Genomic DNA, 13,380 nt, shown 5'->3' with positions numbered 1-13,380 from the left:
ATGGTGTATTATCTTCTTGATATGTTGTTGGATTGAGTTTGCCAGTAGTTGTTGAGAAGGTTTTTTTTTTTTTTTTTTTTTTTTTGAGATGGAATCTCTCTTTCACCCAGGATGGAGTGGTGCAGTGGTGCAATCTTGGCTCACTGCAACCTCCACCTCCCAGCTTCAAGCGATTCTCCTGCCTCAGCCTCCTGAGTAGCTGGGACTACAGGTGCTAATTTTTGTATTTTTAGTAGAGACAAGGTTTCATCATGTTGACCAGGATGGTCTCGATCTCCTGCCCTCGTGATCCACCCACCTCGGCCTCCCAAAGTGCTGAGATTAAAGGTGTGAGCCACCTGCCCAGCCTTGTTGAGGAGTTTTGTGTGCATGTTCTTCAGAGATATTGGCCTGTACTTTTTTGTTGAATCTCTGTCTGGTTTTAGTATCAGGGTTATGCTGGCCTTGTAAAATGAGTTATGGAGAATTCCCTCTTTAATTTTTTGGAATAGTTTGAGGAGAATTGGTGTTAGTTCTTAGAAAGTTCGGTAGAATTTAGCAATTAAGCCACCCAGTCTTGCACATTTCTTTGTTGGGAGATTTTTTAAATTACCATTTCAACTTCATTACTTGTTATTGGTCTGTTCAGGTTTTCTATGTCTTTTTTATTCAATCTTGGTAGGTTGTATATGTTCAGGAATTTATTCATTTCCACTAGGTTTTTCAGTTTATTAGTGTTTACTTGTTAATAATATCTGATAATCTTTTATATTTCTGTGGTATGAGTTGTAATGTCTCCTTTTTCATATCTTATTCTATTTCTTTAGGGTTTTCTAGGTATACAATCTCTTTTTTTCTTGGTTAGTCTAGCTAACAGTATCCATTTTGTTTATACTCTTTTAAAAGCCAACTTTTCTTTATTTCAATAGTTTTTGGGGTACAGGTGGTTTTTGGTTACGTGGAAAAGTAACCAAAAGTATCCATGGTTATATGGATAAGTTCTTCAGTGGTGATTTCTGAGATTTTGGCACACTTATCACTCAAGCAATGTACATTGCTTTCATCCCAATACGTAGTCTTTTATCCCACACTGCCCCCTCTGAATCCCCAAAGTCCATTATATCATTCTTCTACCTTTGCATCTTGATAGCTTAGCTCCCACTTATAAGTGAGAACATGCCATATTTGGTTTTCCGTTCCTGATTACCTCACTTAGAATAATGGCCTCCAGCTCCATTCAACTTGCTGCAGAAGACATTATTGTATCCCTTTCTGTGGCTGAGTAGTATTCCATGGGGTGTATATACCACATTTTCTTTATCCATTTGTTGGTTGGTGGGTTACTTAGGTTGGGTTCATTATGTTTGTAATTGTGAACTGTGCTACTATAAACATGCATGTGCATGTGTCTTTTTCATATAATAACTTCTTTTCCTTTGAGTAGATACCCAGTAGTGGGATTGCTGGATCAGGTGGTAATTCTACTTTTAGGAATCTCCATACTGTTTTCCATAGTGGTTGTACTAGTTTACATTCCCACCAGCAGTGTAAAAATATGCCCTTTTCACCAAATCCACACCAATATCTACTGTTTTTTGACTTTTTAGTTATGACCATTCTTGCAGGTGTAAGGTGGTATCATTGTGGTTTTAATTTGCATTCCTCTGATAATTAAGGATGTTAAGCATTTTTCATATGTTGGCTGCTTGTATATCTTCTTTTGAAAGTTGTCTATTTGTGTCTTTTACCCACTTTTTGATGAGATTATTTGTTTTATTTCTTGCTGATTTGTTCAAATTCATTGTAGATTCTGGATATTAGTCCTTTTCCAGATGCATAGTTTGCAAATATTTTCTCCCACTGTGTGTTATCTCTGCTATTTCTTTTGCTGTGCAGAAGCTTTTTAGTTTAATTAGGTCCCATTTATTTATATTTATTTTTGTTGCATTTGCTTTTGGGGCCTTAGTCATGAGTGTTTGCCTAAGCTAATGTCCAGAACAGTTTTTCTGATGTTCTAGAATTTTTATGGTTTCAGGTTTTAGATTTAAGTCTTTGATCCATCTTAAGTTGATTTTTGTTTAAGGTGAGAGATGAGGATCCAGTTTCATTCTTCTACATGTGGCTTGCCAATTTTTCCAGTACCAGTCATTGAATAGGGTACCGCTTCTGCAATTTATGTTTTTGTATGCTTCATCAATGATCAGTTAGGTGTAAGTATTTGGTTTTATTTCTGTGCTCCCTATTCTGTTGCATTGGTCTATGTGCCTGTTTTTATACTGGTTCCATGCTGTTTTGGTAGCGTTAGCCTTATAGTACAGTCGAAGTTGGGTAATGTGATGCCTACAGATTTGTTCTTTTTGCTTAGTATTGCTTTGGCTGTGCAGGCTCATTTTGGGTTCCATATAAATTTTAGGAGTTTTTTCTAGTTCTGTGAAGAATGATGATGATATTTTGATGGGAATTGCATTGAATCTGTAGAATGCTTTAGGCAGTGTAGTCATTTTCACAATATTGATTCTACCCATCCATGATTATGGAATGTGTTTCCATTTGTGTTATCTATTATTTCTTTCAGCAGTGGCTTGTAGTCTTCCTGATAAACATCTATCACCTCCTTGGTTAAGTATATTCCTAGGTATTTTATTTTTTGCAGCTATTGTAAAAGGGATTGAGTTCTTGATTTGATTCTCAGCTTGATTGTTGTTGGCATATAGCAGTGCTACTGATTTATGTACACTGATTTTGTATCCTGAGACTTTACTGAGTTTGTTTATCAGATCCAGGAGCTTTTTGGATGAGTCTTTAGAGTTTTCTAGGTATACAATCATATCATCAGTGAATGTCTATGGTTTGACTTTCTCTTTTCCAATTTCGACGCCCTTTACTTCTTTCTCTTGTTTGATTACTCTGACCAGTTTTGCTTGTTTGTTTTGTTTTGTTTTTTTAAGATGGGGGCTCGCTATGTTACCCCGGCTGGTCTCAAACTCCTGGGCAAAAACAATCCTCCCTCCTCAGCCTCCAGATTAGCTAGTATACAGTCTTGCACCACTGTGCCTTACTCTTTTATCTATTTGTTTAGTTCTCCTCTGATCTTTATTAACTTCTACTAATTTGGGGTTTGGTTTGTTGCCTTCCTATTTCCTTGAAGTACATCGTTAGATTGTTTGAAATTTTTCTACTTTTTTGATGTAGGTGTTTATTGCTATAAACTCCCTTCTTAGCACTGTTTTTGCTGTATCTCATAGGCTTTTTTATGTTGCTGTTTTAGAGACAGGGTCTTGCTCTGATATTCTGGCTGTAGTGCAGTCATGTGATTGTAGCTCACTTTAACCTTGAACTCCTGGGCTCAAGTGACCCTCCTGCCTCAGCCTCTCAAGTAGCTAGGACTACAGGTGCACACCACCATGCCCAGCTAATTTAAAAAATGTTGTTTGTAGAGATGGAGTCTTGCTGTGTTGCATAGGCTGATCTTAAACTACTGACCTCAAATGATCCTCTGCCTCAGCCTCCCAAAGAACTGGGATTACAGGCATGAGCCACTATGTCCAGCCAATATGTTGTGTTTTAATTTTTATTTGTTTCAAGAGATTTTTTGGCCATGTGTGGTGGCTCACGCCTATAGTCCTAGCACTTTGGGAAACTGAGGCAAGATGATCACTTGAGCCCAGGAGTTGAGACCAGGCTGAGCAACATGGCAAGACCCCATCTCTACAAAAAATTAAAAATTAGCTGGGCATAGTGACACACAGCTGTGGTCCCAGCTACTAAGGAGGTTGACGCTGGAAGACCACTTGAGCCTGGGATGTTGAGGCTGTGGTGAGCTATGTTTGTTCCACTGCCCTGCAGCCTAAGCAACAGAGTGAGATCCTGTCTCAACAAGTTTTCTTTTTAATTTCCTTATTAATTCCTTCCTTGACCCAGTGGTCATTCAGGAACATATTATTTATGTTCATACAAATCTATGTATTTGTACAGTTTCCAACGTTCCTCATGCCTACTTCTTTTTTTTTTTTTTTCTTTTTTCTGAGACAGAGTCTCACCCTGTCACCCATGCAGTGGCACCATCTCAGCTCACTGCAACCTCTGCCTCCTGGGTTCAAGCAATTCTCCTGCCTGAGCCTCCCAAGTGGCTGGGATTACAGGTGTGCGCCACCATGCCTGGCTAATTTTTTGTATTTTTAGTAGAGATGGGGTTTCACCATGCCGACCAGGCTGGTCTCGAACTACTGACCTCATGATCCGCCTGCCTCGGCCTCCCAAAGTGCCGGGATTACAGACATGAGCCACCACGCCCAGCCCATGCTACTTATTTATTATTTTATCCCATTGTGGTCTGAGAAGATAACTGATATGATTTCTATTTTAAAAATTTGTTGAGACTTGTTTTGTGGCTTAACATATGGTCTGTGCTGGAAAATGCTTCATGTGCTGATGAGGAGAAAGTGTATTCTACAACTGTAGGATGAAACATTCTGTTTAGGTCCATTAGTTCTAAAGTGCAGTGTAAATGTCTCTTAAATTTTCCATCTAGTTGGTCTAATTCTGAAAGTGGTATGTTGAAGTCCCAAACTCTATGTTACAGTCCATCTCTCCCTTTAGATCTAATATTTGCTTTATATATCCGGGTGCTCTAATGTTGGGTAATATATAATTGTTATATCCTCTTGCTGTGTTGATCCACTTATCATTATATAGTGACCTTCTTCGTCTCTTTTAACAGTTTTTGACTTAAAGTCTGTTTTAGCTAACATTGGTATAGCTACCCCTTTTTTCTTTTGATTACCATTTGATTGGAATCTTTTTTTCCATGTCTTTATTTTGTCTGTGTATGTTCTTACAAGTGAGACGAGTTTCTTTTAGGCAGCTTATAGGTGGGCCATGTTTTTTGTAATCCATTCGGCCACCCTGTAACTTTCAAGTGGTAAGTTTAATCTGTTTACATTCAAGGTTATTATTGATATGTGAGAGCTAATTCCTGTAATTTTATTACTTGATAGCTACGTGTTTTATATATCCCTTGTTCCTCTCTTATTATTGTGATTTGGTGGTTTTCTATGGTGGTAATGTTTGAGTCCTTTCTCCTTTGTGTCTTTGCTCTACCAGTGGATTTTGTAATTTTTGTGTTTTCATGGTGGTGTGCATCATTTTCCTTCCACGACTCTCTTAAACTTATTTCTTGTAGGGCTCACCTAGTGTGATGAATTCCCTCAACTGTTGCTTATTTGGGAAAGACTACTTCTCCTTCATTTATGAAGGATAACTTTGCTGGGTGTAGCGTCCTTGGCTGGCAGTTTTTTTTCTCAGCTCATTGTCTATACCATCCCATTCTTTCCTGGCCTGTAAGGTTTCCACTGAGAATTCTGCTTAGTCAGTTGGGGGATCCCTTGTAAGTGACTAGACACTATTCGCTTGCTGTTTTTGCAATTCTCTTTGACATTTGACGACCATGTGCCGTGAAGATCTCTTTGAATTGCATCTGTTTGGGGACCTCTGAACTTCCTGTATTGATCTTTAAATCTCTTACTTGGGAAGTTTTCAGCTACTGTTTCATTAAATGGATTTTCTATCTCTTTTCTCTTTCCCTTCTGGAACACCAAAAATATGAATATTGGTCATTTTATGGTGTCCCTTATGTCATGTGGGCTTTGTTCATTCTTTTTTCTTTATTTTTATCTGACTGGGTTATTTCAAAAGACCTGTCTGCAAGTTCTGTAATTCTTTGTTCACTTGATCTACTCTATTTTTGAAGGTTTTAAAGGTGTATTGTATTTCATTCAGTGAATTCATCAGTTCCAAAATTTGGTGGTTTTTTTCATGATTGTTATGTTTTTGGTAAATTTCTCATTATTTTTTGTATTTGTTGTGTGCTCTTCTATCTCACTGAGCTTTTTAATATCATTACTTTGAATTCTTTTTCTGGGACTTCATAAATTTCTTTTTCATTGGAATCTGTTGCTGGAGAATTGTGTGCCTTTGAAGGTGTCATATTTCCCTGCTTTTTCGTGTTTGTTGTGTCCTTACATTTTTCTCCGCATATTTGGTCTAACAGTCACTTATTCCGATTTTTTTGGATTTGCTTTAATAATGGAGGACTTTTTCCTGAAGATGTATATGTGGTGTTGGTTGGGTAAGGCACTGTGCCAGTCTAGGCAAACCTGTCTCCAGGCTGCCTGGTGGCACATGGAGGTGTTGGCTCTCAAAATGGTACCTTGCTGTAGCTGCTGAGAATTCAGGGTGTGCAAGACTCAGCCTTAACTCCCTTTCTGGAGCAATACTATCACATGGTCTTCAAGCAGCTCCCTATGTTAGTCTCAGGGTCCACAAGGATTGAGGGGGCTTTCCTGCGGTTAGGATTGTAGGAGTCTGCAATAAAAATGTGGACTGCGGCCAGGCGCGGTGACTCACGACTGTAATCCCAGCTCTTTGGAAGGCCAAAACGGGCTGATCATGAGGTCAGGAGATCGAGACCATCCTGGCTAACACAGTGAAACCCCATCTCTACTAAAAATACAAAAAATTAGCTGGGCGTGGTGGCGGGCGCCTGTAGTCTCAGCTACTCGGGAGGCTGAGGCAGGAGAATGGCGCAAACCTGGGAAGCGGAGCTTGCAGTGAGCCAAGATCACGCCACTGCACTCCAGCCTGGACGATGAGCGAGACTGTCTCAAAAAAAAAAAAAAAAAAAAAGTGGACTACTGGGGGGATCTATCCCTTACCCTTTCCCTTCATTGGGAAGTCTCTACAGGCTCCCAGCCAATCCCAGCTGAGCAGGCTGCCTCACCTCCCTCTCCTTCCTTGTTTTAGGTGTTTCCTGTTCACTTCTCTGTTGAATTTTAGTGTTCTCTCTTAGATAACCTATTCCAACTGTGATTATCTATTCACTATTTTGGTTCTTTATGGAGGTGAGTACTACATGCCTCTAGTCAGCCATCTTGAAGACTGATGGGTCTTGTTTTTTATTCAATCTGATGTCTTTTAATTGGAAATTAGTTTACATTTTAATGTAATTATGGATATGGTTGAATGTAATCTCACCATTTTGCTATTTTCTACTTGTCCCATTTTCTTTTTTCTCACTTTCTTTTGGATTGAGTATTCTCTTGATTTTATCTCCATTACTGGCTTGTTATAGCTCTTTATTTAAAAAAAGGTTTCAGTGGCTTCTTCAGGTTTTAAAATATGCATGTTCAACTTACACAAACTTCAAATGGTATACCACTTCATGTATAGTTAGAAGAACCCTGCAAAAATATACTTCCAATTTCTCTTGCATCATTTATGCTATTGTCATACATCTTAATATGTGTAATAAACCCCAGAATACAGTGGTAATATTTTTGCTTTAGACTAAATTCTTTAACAAAAAATCTTTTATATTTATCGTCATTTTTGAATAATTTTCTGGTGTGGGTTGCTTTAAAAATATGTCCACAAATTCTTCAATACTCCTACCTTGGGAACAGCCTAATTCCCATTCCCTTGAGTGTGCACTGTAGTAATTTACTAAATGAATAGAATGTGGTAGAAATGTGTGATTCTAAGGCTAGGTCATAAAAGACATTGCACCTTCCATTTTCTCTCCGATCTCTGGCACTGGGGGAAGCCAGATGACATGTCATGAAGATACTGAAATATCCCTATGGAGAATCCCACTTGGTGAAGAAGTTAGGCCTCCTCCAAAGAGTGGTATGAATTGAATGAGTTTGGAAGTGGATCCTTCACCCCAGGCAAGCCTTCCTATGATTACACACCCAGCCAACTACGTAATTGTAACCACATGAGCCACACTGAAACACCCAGCCAAACTGATGGCGAATTTCTAACCCACAGACTTGAGAAAATGTTGTTTTAAGTCACTTAAGTTTGGGGATAACTTGTTATAAAGCACTAGTCATTTCTTCATTATGTATCCAAGTTTCTATTTGCCATCACACTTCTACCATAGGTCTGCTGACAGTGAATTCTTTCAGCTTTTGTCTAAAAAGCCTTTCTTTCATCTTTTATTTTTCAAAGATTTATTCACAGAATACAAAATTGGGGGTTTATTTCTTTAAATATGTCACTCTGTTATTTTGATGAGTACTCTGCTATAATTCTTATCTTTGTCCTTCTGAGTGTGTTTTTTTCCTCTGGCTGCTTTAATTGGTTTTGGTATTTATCCTGCTTGGTGTTCTCTAAACTGGTTAGATCTGTGGTTTGATGTTTTGTTATTATTTCTGAAAAATTCCTTGCCATTATCTCCTAAAATATTATTTCCTGCTTTCTCTTCTCCTTCTGAGACTTTTATTACATGTATGTTAGACTGCTGGTTATTATTCCATAGCTCCTGGGCACTGTTTTTATTGTTTTTGTTTTGAAGGCAGAGTTTCACTCTTGTGCCCAGGCTGGAGCGCACTGGCAGGATCTCAGCTTACTGCAACCTCTGCCTCCCGGGTTCAAGCAATTCTCCTGCCTCAGCTTCCCGAGTAGCTGGGATTCCAGACACCTGCCACCATGCCCAGCTAATTTTTGTATTTTTAGTAGAGATGGGGTTTTGCCATGTTGGCCAGGCTGGTCTCAAACTCCTGACCTTAAGTGATCTGCCCATCTTGGCCTCCCAAAGTGCTGGGATTACAGGTGTGAGCCACCACACCTGGCTTTTTTGGTTGTTATTGTTGTAATTTTTTTCTCAGTGTTTCAGAATGACTTAAGTGTATCTTCCAATACATTGAATCTTTCCTCAGCTATCTCCATTTTACTCATGAACCTGTTGAAGGGATTTTCATCTCTGATATCATACTTTTTATTTCTAGCATTTCCATTTATATTTTTATAGTTTTCATCTCTGCTAAAACACCTGGCATCAATGTGTTGTCCTCCTATTCCACCATATCCTTCAATATAGTATATTAATGTTAGTCCTTAACTGATAATTCAAATTTTATCTGAGTCAACTCCAAGTCTTGTTCTATTAATTGCTTTATCTCTTGACAAGGTTTTTTTTTTTTTTTTCTTTTTTTTTCCTTGAATCTTATAATATTGAATTTCATTTATCGTGTGTAGAAAAAAAACAGAAACTGAGGTAAACAGTATTTATGTCTGGTTATAAATGCATGCCTGTTAGGCTGGAATGGGAAGTTGTCGGTATTGTAAGAAGCTGAGTTTATGTTTTCTTACTGTTATCTGCAGCACATCACAGATTTCAAATTCCTCTAGCAGTGAGCTGTTCCTGTGTGCTTAAGGGGCAGGATGCCAGAGGGTATTTTTCTCAATGTTCCAGCTCCCTCTCCACCTTCCAGCTGTCTCTGTATGCCTTTGCTCCCAAGATGTTCTCTCTCCATGCTCTTGCCCCCGCCTCAGGGGTAGACTGCATTTTCTTGTTAGTCTGTGTTAGGCTCATGGTAGAGACAATAAGGAATCTTTGTTGTCTTAGCTCAGCCTCAGTCTTACGCAGGCTTTGTGCACCTGGCCTCAGAACTGTGTCTTTCTTAGCATTCCTATCACTGCTCCTCATGTATTTATGCCTGGTCTTCAGCAGGAATTTCCTACTCCTCTCCCAGTAGTAGTATCAGTGGAGGATGCTAGGCGCCAAACAATTTTCTGTCTCTCTCCTCTAAATTAAGATTTGTGCTTCTACTTTTTCTCCTTAAATGAAAGATCTTTGCCTTTGTCCTTCCTTCTGAGGCAGAGGGGTTTTGCCTCTGTTCCTCCCACAAAAGCATTTTCTGCCCTGAGAAAATGTTAACCCTCCATCAGTGGCTTAAGGCTTTCGTTTATAGCAGAAAATGAACCAGGGAAACAGGTGGGTATTTGTGCCTATCCCCAACCCAGGGGCAGCTATACCATATATCTTTGCTTTCCAGGGGGAATCGCAGCAGCCTCCTGCTATGTATGCCCCCACACTCTCTTGAACACCCAATGGAATGCCATGAGAAAAGCTTATGAGTGAAGATGTGACGACTGTTACAATCTTATGGTAAAACTTGAAAGGTGAAGAGTTGCTTCTTATAGTTAGGCAAAAAAATTCTTGATGGAATCTATTCCTGATAAAGATGCTGTGAACACTATTGACATAACAAATAATTTAGAATAATACTTAAATGTAGTCAATAAAGCAGTGGTAGGGGTTGAGGACTGACTCCTGTTTTGAAAAAGTTCTTCTATGGATAGAATGCTATCAAACAGCATCAGATACTTTTGTGAAAGGATGAATCAATTGATGCAGCAAACTTCATTGTTGTCTTAAGAAACTGCACAGCCACTCCAACCTTCAGCAGCCACCACCCTGATCAGTCAACAGCTATCAACACTGAGGCAACATCTTCCATGAGCAAAAAGATTATGGCTCACTGCAGGTTCAGATAACTGTTAGCATCTTGTAGTAATAAATTACTTGTAAGTAACATTACGTACTTTTTTGATATGCTATTGTATGCTTAATAGACTATAGTATAGTGTAAGCATCACTTTTTATTTTTTGAGACAGGGTTTTGCTCTAGTGCCCAGGCTGGAGTGCAGTGGCACCATCTGGGCTCACTGCAGTCTCTACCTCCTGGGTTCAAGCGATCCTCCTGCCTCAGCCTCCTGCGTAGCTGAAATTACAGGTGTGCACCACCATGCCCAGCTAATTTTTGTATTTTTTTTTGGGATGGAGTCTCACTCTGTCGCCTAGGCTGGAGTGCAATGGCACGATCTCAGCTCACCAACCTCCGCCTCCAGGGCTCAAGGAATTCTCCTGTCTCAGCCTCCTGAGTAGTGGGGATTACAGACACACACTACCACGCCTGGCTAATTTTTTTTTTTTTTTGTATTTTAGTCGACACAGGATTTCACTGTGTTGCCCAGACTGGTCTCAAACTCCTGAGTTCAACTGATCCACCCACCTCAGCCTCCCAAAGTGCTGGGATTACAGGCATAAGCTACTGCCCCCGGCCAGCATAACTTTTATTTGCACTGGGAAACCGAAAAATTTGTGAGACTCACTTTATTATGATAATTGCTTTATTGTGTTGGTCTGGAACTGAACATGCAGTATCTCTGAGAAATGCCTATATATTTGTGACGAATAGAGTCTATTGTGCACCTTTTTTGTTATATTTTGACAATTATTCTATATCCATAAATACATATCTACTTCATTTAAAAAGCACAGGCTGGGCACGATGGCTCATACCTGTAATCCCAACAATTTAGGGAGGCCAAGGCAGGCAGATCACCTGAGGTCAGGAGGACGAGACCAGCCTGGCCAACATGGTGAAACCCATCTCTACTAAAAATACAAAAATTAGTCAGGCCTGGAGGTGCATGCCTGTAATCCCAGCTATTTGGGAAGCTGAGGCAGGAGAACTGCTTGAACCCAGGAGGCAGAGGTTACAGTGAACCGAGATCGTACCACTGCACTCCAGCCTGGGTGACAGAGCAAGACTCTGACTCAAAAAAAAAAAGCACAGCATTCCATTATACATAAAATACATATTATATTGATTATACTAAAATTATTAATATAATACATAATATATGCCATACTTTACTAATAACATTCAGTTGTTTTCAATCTTCTGCTATGCAGCATTATACCACAATATAATAATCCTGTACACAGTTGTTCATGTCTATTGTCAGTAGATATCTGGAGTATAAGTTCCTAGAGTTAGAGTTTCTGAATGTGTGTGTGCATTTTTTAATTTTCACAGATACTGTCAGATTGCTCTTTTTTTTGAGACAGAATTTCGCTCTTATTGCTGCCCAGGCTGTAGCGCAATGGTGCGATCTTGGCTTACCGCAACCTCCGCCTCCCTGGTTCAAGCAATTCTCCTGCCTCAGTCTCCCAAGTAGCTGGGATTACAGGCCTGTGCCCCCAGGCCTGGCTAATTTTGTATTTTTTAGTAGAGATGGGGTTTCACCATGTTGGTCAGACTGGTCTCGAACTCCTGATCTCAAGTGATCCACCCTGCTCAGCCTCCCAAAGTGCTGGGATTACAGGCGTGAGCCACTGTACCCTGCCCAGATTGCTCTCTTAAAAGGTTATACCAACTTACACTTTAAAACAAGGACAGCATCTGTTTCTGCATATCCTTACCAACACAATCACATATTAAAATTTTAATAACCAATATGATACAAACATTGGTAGCTGCATATAGAACACTGGAGATATGAGGACAGTCCCCCTTGAGTAATCTTCAGAGTACTACTGATCAGCGCATGTGTGAGAAAGCGAACCATGGCCAGAGAAAAAAAGCACCTGAAGTATTAGAACAGAAGCCAGGGCCCACACAGCGCCAGAAGAGTGTTTGTTACCACACCCAGACTATAAAACCTCAAAAGGTGTAGGGCACTAGGTGTGGTACAGAGAAGTCTTGCCTTGGTAATGTGGAATCATTAGCCCTAGACTAAAAAAGCTCAGGTCCCACTTGACAAATCTTGTAAGCAAGAACCAAATGGGTCAATGTCTATGTACTTAACAGCATCCTAGAAGAAATCTCAAGAATACTTATTGAAATACAAAAATACTTAGCACCCAACAAAGTAAAACAACATCTGGTGTCTGATCAGAAACTACCAGGTATGCTGACAAACAGGAAAACATGACCCACAGAGATGAGAAAGATCAGATGAACCCAAACCAGAACTGACACAGATGTTAGAATTAGCAGAGAGCATTAAAACAGAGTAACTGTATTCCATATGTTCAAAAAGTTACCTAGACTTGGAAGATAGAAAAAAAGACCCAAATTGAACTAGAGATGAAAAGTACATCATGTAGGATGAAAAAATAGTGTGTGGGGTTAACAGCAGATAAGGTACAAGAGAACGAACTAGTGAACTTGAAGAAACAGACACTACCCAAAACAAAACACTGAGAAAAAGGCAGCACTGGCTTTTTTTTTTTTTTTATGTCCTTTGCTCATGCTTTTGCTATTTTGCACTTTTGGACATTCATAGTTGCTATTACATCTGACTAGGATCACATGATTTGCCCCTCACTTTCCTCAGGTCTTGGCCCAAAAGTCTTGTCAGAGATGCCCATCTTGACCTCTTATCCCTCTTATCCTGCTTTATTTTTATTTCTCCTCAGCACCACCTGATAGATGTACTTATTTATTGTCTGTCTTCCCCAAGATTCCTTGGACAGTCATGGGGTAGGGATTTCTGTTTTACTGTTGTAATCCCAGTGCCTAGAAATTGTCTGGTCTGTAGAAGATGCTTAAAATATGTATTCAAAGAATAAACTGAGTGAATGTGATTATTAAAGAATACAATTATATTTCTGGTATGGGTACCTGTATAGATGACTGATGACACTGGAGGATGGAATATGAGATGCCTACGGAACATCCAGGTGGAAATAATGGACACTCATTCAGGCAACAAATATTTACTGAGCACCTAACATGCTAGTCACTTTGAGTATATGAGTGGGGA

This window comes from Piliocolobus tephrosceles, chromosome 14, assembly GCF_002776525.5.
Source record: "Piliocolobus tephrosceles isolate RC106 chromosome 14, ASM277652v3, whole genome shotgun sequence".
In the NCBI taxonomy this organism is placed as follows: Eukaryota; Metazoa; Chordata; class Mammalia; order Primates; family Cercopithecidae; genus Piliocolobus; species Piliocolobus tephrosceles.
Note: the sequence above shows the minus strand (reverse complement) of the source record.